The sequence below is a fragment of the Nansenia antarctica genome (assembly GCF_963989245.1).
Source record: "Nansenia antarctica genome assembly, chromosome: 16".
NCBI lineage: Eukaryota > Metazoa > Chordata > Actinopteri > Argentiniformes > Microstomatidae > Nansenia > Nansenia antarctica.
In genome coordinates, this window is record NC_137686.1 from 7,451,408 (window position 1) to 7,457,790 (window position 6,383).

The following is a 6,383-nucleotide window of genomic DNA, read 5'->3' on the forward strand; positions in this document are numbered from 1 at the left end:
GGGCTGCAGAGGGGTGTGTGAAGTGTGTGTGTGTGTGTGTGTGTGTGTGTGTGTGTGTGTGTGTGTGTGTGTGTGTGGTGAGGGAAACAAGGATAAGTCATCAGATACACAGTCCCACAGAGAGACAGGGGGACAATACCGCTTACTCAGGCCCTCAGAGAAGAAGACGTGTGTTGCCTGTCAACCAGTCGTGAAATCGGATTTGAACCATTGTGCCTGACACCCTAACCCCCCCACGCCTGTCAATCAATCACCGTGGTGGTGCTCGGTGAGAAGAAGATTGACAGGTATGGTTTGAAACACGAGGTCACTGCCAAACAACCCTAACCACCAGAGAACGCAAGGAGATGCGCGGCCTATATGCGATTAAATCATAACATTACCATAATTGGTCCGACTGAATGTGTATTCGACCTTGATTTCCATAGATTGTGTGCATATTGAATCTCCGCGGGTACTTCACCGATGATGAGGACCACGGCAGGATTGATGATGTCACTCACCCCGAGCGCCGTGACTGGCCAGAGTTGGTTGCCATGGCAGCCGAGGGTTCCGTGATCCGCGTGGTTGAGCAGGAGGTCTATGAGTTCCATCCCACTATGCACCTGTGGAGGAGAGAGCCACACTGATTGGCTGGAACACCAGAATAGTGTCCTCGCAAATAATGATGTCTGGCAGAAATCACTCTGCTTCAATATCCTGAGAACTCAACTGCGTAGGCTAGGTTAAGGAAGCTTTTTTCATTAACCTTCAATAGTAACTCTTCGGAGGGAAATGAATAGAGGTTTTTTTTCAGCTAGGAAAACCCCTTGAAGAACACTTTTTGTCTCGAATCCTTGAGTGGCATCAACATTCAACTTAGACAAGCCGAAGAACCCATGGTTCAAGGTAGAACCTAATTTCCGAAGAGTATGCCATAGGCTTAAAGGCTAAAGATGAGTCTTACGTGTATCTGGTGTGTTAGTAGTGGGCTGAAACAAAAGTCGGCATACCCGTAAAATTCCACCACCAAGGCTGAAGAAAATCTGGTTATTATGACCTGCCTTCTGTTGACATACAGTACCCCAGTCAAACATTTGGACACACTTTCCCATTAGTGTGTCCAAACTTTTGACTGGTCCTGTATATCTGTTCTATATCATATCCAATCGAATGATGATATTATACTGTAAAGCTTTTTTTTTGCTAAGTCTGTCACATCACACTGCCTGTCAGGTTCAGATACATTTGAAAGTCAGTTCAGTGAAATAGAAACTTAACACTGATATTGATTTTTAAAAAGTGTTTCAGATCATCCAGATTGAGATCTGTAACTATTCCATAACTCACCTTGTTTGATATATGGCTCATTATTCCTACATTCAAACTTGACTGGTAACAGTTGATGTACGTATCCAGCTCCCTCGGTCAATGCCTCTATCTTAGATTGCAGTGTGTGTTCTGTGTTCTGCAGGTGTGTGTGTGAGCAGCCTGTTCCATGGGACAAAGTTGACATTTCATCACTTTGAGTCACTGAGATCTAAACCCCATTGGTTTACTGTCCCGTGGTGTCTTTGACAAACAGGTTAACCAACCAATGAGGCCATGATCAAGTTTTGTGACTGACGAACTGCATTGACATAGGTATAACCTCCAAAATGATGAAAAACAAAACCAAAACATAATCACCCTTTATTCAATTAGAAACTAATGCGTTCATACTTTCACATTCTCTTTGTGTCTCATAGTCTGGTTTACATAACATAAGATTATATAAGACTTCATTTAAAATGAAACATTTTGAATCGAATATTTTCCATGAATTCCTCTGATATTCACCTTTCTTTTAAAGCTAGGTTTGAAAAGATCTAAGATAGATTTAGATGCCTCCAAGCTATGAGCCTAGTTCCAATTTGAATAGATATTGAAACATTACATTTCATTTTCCTGACTTTTCCTTTGTTATGGAAATGCAATCAATGACTCACATTATACCTGTTCATCCTTTTTTTTTATCAAACTAGGATTGCCATTAGGTTTTTTGGATTCATAAAATAAAAACATGTCATAACAAAATGTGTCTGTGTGATACATCACAGATGAGAATGTTTGCACACGGGTTTGCACGGCAAGTCTCCGTCTGAATATACGTTGTTGTGAAGTTGAGCTGTGAGTCATGACAGCCACATCTTTGCTGTTTCGCTGTAGCCTGGCGTCTTATCACCATTCCTGCGTCTTATCTCCGAATGCCAGCGTGTATCTGCCAATATGTGTCTCAGGATTATGACACCCACCATAAAGCACACATTATTATGAAATATATGTTATCTGACAAGGGGGGGAAGATGCTCACAAATAGCAAAGTGTTATTTATCTCTATTGGTTTATTATGCGTGGTTGCACATTTGAGATCAGTCATGTCAGAGACAATCGGAGGTCTGCACGTGTCTGTGCATGACATGTCTTGTGGCTGATTCCAATCTCTATTCAGTCCGCTCAGGTTATATCAATTGATATTCAGTTCATGCATTGCCTGTTACTGTTTTGTGCGGACGGTTCAATTCAGGAATTGTTATTCACTGTCATGGATTGGAATGGAATTGAGCCCAAAGCGTGTGCATGGTTTCCATGTTGGTGCATGGTATTACCTTCCTTTCCCCCCCTAAGGATTCCCTTGATACACTAATACCACAAACTACTGTATAACCACAAAGTAACATCATCATTGTAGAATCACTAGACTGCTCAGATATGAGGGCTAGTGTCGTGGATTTAATTGATTCTTAATAGATTTTTTAAAAACTTATAAAGCACAAAGAGCTTAAATCAATTGTCTCCAAAGAGGCCTTTTATTAATCAGTCACATGAGCGCAGAGGGAAAAGAGCAGACAAAAAGCAAAAAGCCCCCAACGTTGGGTGAGACTATTTATAGAACTGTCCTTGGTCATGAGGTCACTATTCTTTGGAACCAATCATATTATATAAATCTGTGATTGCACAAGTTATGGGCCCTGTCCATAGTCAGATTTGTTCACTGCGCCACAGTTCTGGGCACATCTCTTACAGGAAGGAAACGGGCCTTCCTTGAGTGCTAGATTCACCAAAATGTGGAGAGACTTCAATTCTCAGTATAAAATGATATAAAACTACAACACTAGGCTAACCTATCCTTCTTTTTCCTGATAAGTCAGGTAAGGGGGTATAAGTTTAGTTTGTTCAGAAACTCCACCCGCCACCCTACCCCCTGAAAACCAAAGCGATTTGGGCATATAGACTAGGATGGGTACACACCGACAACTCTGTGTGGTTAAACAGCTGTAGGGAAGGCTGGCCTCTTTCCAGATCTAGTGACCCCCAAGGTTGAGACTGGGGAGGGTTCAGATCTAGTGACCTGTGGTTGAGACTGGGGCGGGTGGTGGTAGTGGGGGCTGGCCTAGTGAATAGTGAGTTGGACTGGTGATCAGAAGGTCATGAGTTCAAATCCCACCTGGGAACACCACCACTAGAGTAAGGCACTTAGCCTTTAGTTTCTCTAGGGAGACTGTCCCTGTGTGTACAAACCTCTTTTTTTATATAGCCTCTAATTTATACATCTGTATACACCATACCGTAGCTATCTTAACTGTACCTATCTTACTGCTATCCATCTCTTGTATATACCTCTACCGTACTTGTACCTATCACTATCATTGTCATGTTTTATATCACTATTTGCACTTCTGGTTAGATGCTAAACTGCATTTCGCTGTCTGGTACTTGTACTCGACAATGACAATAAAGTTGACTCTAATCTAATCTAATCTAATCTAATCTAATCCCTAATCACTGCAGATAAAAGCGTCTGCTATATGGTTAAAATGTAAATGTAAACTTCAAACCCGCTGAACTCCTTTATGAAACCCAAAGACAAAGAGGTTGGCACTCACTATTATCATTGTGAATATTTGTGACTGTTCTATCTTAAGATTTTCAGAATAGACTGATGTACAGAGTACACATCACGTTTCACGTTTCAAGTTTATTGTTGCCTCACTTTACACGAGTGTAACAGAGTAAAATTCTTAGGCTTCAGTTTTTGACATTGCACTGCAGCCAAGTCATAGGGCATAATAATTCAAGCATAATTCAAGATAAAAAAAGTACAGGTACATGGTGTAAAAATAATAATAGGCATAATACAAGATAAAGGTGACAATAGTACAGGTAAGACAGCATACACTAGTGGTGCCACTAGTGATAATAGAGAGTTCAGTAGTAAAGTGGCTTTGAGCTTAAGGTTACTGTATACATGGGGTGAGCTAGGGGAAGATAGTCAATTGTCTACAGTAGGCTTGTTCGTGAGTCTGATCACCTGGGGGAGGTAGCTGTTTGTTAGCCTCTTAGTTTTGGCCCTGAGGCCCCGGAAGAGGCTCTTGCACGGCATCGGTTCGAACAGACCGTGGTTGGGGTGGCTGGGATCTTTGATGATCCTCCGGGCTTTGCTGACACACCGTTTGTCATATATATCCTGGATGGAGGATACATCCAATGACGCACTCGGCTGTCCGCAGCACCCTCTGCGGTTGAGGGCAGTGCAGTTACCGTGCCAGGCAGTGATGCTCTGGGTTGTGCCTCTGTAGAAGCCCGCAGGGTCTTGACCCTTCAACTGCCTGAGGTGACAGAGACTGTGGAGCTGTGTGTGGCACCCACGCAGTCGTGGGTGTACAGCAAGTAGAGGAGGGGATTCAAGACGCAGCCTTGGGGGGCACCTGTGTTGAGGGTTAGAGGGGCCTAGGTCTTAGAGCCCGTTCTCACCCCCTGGCGTTGGTCCGACAGGCAGTCCAAGATCCAGTTTCATAGACCAGGGTTAAGGCGTAGGTGTCTCAGCTTGGTGTCGAGCCTGGAGGGGGACAATGGTGTTGACTGCTGTGCTGGCTGTGGCGCGTGCCCTCTCAGGTAGGTCGGCGTTGGTGTTCTCGAAGCGGGCGTAGAAGCGATTCGGTTGTTAAGTCGTGACGTGTTTCCGGGTCCGACGTTGGCTGAGGCGCTTCTCTTCGTAATGCCGCAGTAATGATAATAATTCATTTGTATAGCGCTTTTCAGAGGCTCAAAGACGCTGACAATTATGGGGAAAACGGGAAAGTGCTCTGTCCCTTGTTGTATGAATAGATCTGAGTCAAAAAAAACGATTGAACTGTCATTCTACCGCTTTAGTACACTGGTACTCTGGTGCGGGGATTTCTTTTAATTTGGACCCGGAAATTGCTAAACGTCACAAAGTGACGTCAGACTTAACAACCGAATTCAGCTCATCGGGGTGAGAGCCAGCGACGTAAGCTGCAGTTAGGTCTCCCTTTGAGATCTGAAATTGCGTGCAGCCCTTACCCACCTGCTGGGTGAGTCATTGCTGCATAGCTGCAACTCTATCTTTTCACTATTATTCATAGTTCTACAAATAAACAATGACCCAGATCCAACTTATATATCCAATCTATTTTCCATTTCGAGAGTGTCTGTACCTGTCCTACATAAAGCAACAGGCTGTCTCTTTTCCCCTCCTTAGACTTGAAAACACCCTTCACATCCTGTACCTGAAGTCCATACAAGACAACTTAATGGAAGGGTCTTGGGGTTGGAGAAATTCTAAATTCTAAATTAATACAAATGTGTTTTATCTGGGGTTTTTTAAGTAAATTTTTTCTGAGTGGGGCAGTCCCACTCATATTTTACTTGTTATTGATAGAGACAGTAGAGATTTTTGACAGGAAGGATGGGTGAGAGAGAGAGGAGGGATGACATGCAGGATATGTCCGCGGCCGGAATCCAACCGGGGACCCTGTGGTTACATAGTCGACGCTTAACCCGTTACGCCACCTAAGCGTCCCCTGATGTTTTATAACCTCTACTCTAACCCTGATTGGTAAAAGCATGTAAGGGCAAGTAGCCTATAACACATGCTATGCACATGTTGCTGTCTATTTCCTCTCTGAAGACGTACATCATTGCCATGGTGTACAGTGGACCAGCCGAACAAGTGTTTCATGACTGATGATTCTCTCTCTAGCCCTCTTACAAATCCAACCGACCTCCCGCAGCACTATCAAGGTTAGAAATGCAGACTTGTGGAGACTGGAGACACTTCTAGTGTCTCTTTTTTGTGTTGTGCTGATGAAGTGTTCTGTCTCTAGTGAAAGAGTCAACACTTTGGGGTTTTTGACACTTGGGCCCTAGGGAGTTGTACATCTGATTTACTAACTCACTGTAATCCTAAACATTCAATCATACTATATACTGTATATTCATAACACACACCCCCGCCCCCCCTCACTAAAAATGTATTTATTGGCCCATTAGGCACTACTTATCTATGAACTGTAGATGAACTAATAATGTAATGGCATGCTGACTTCTCTTATCTTTACTGC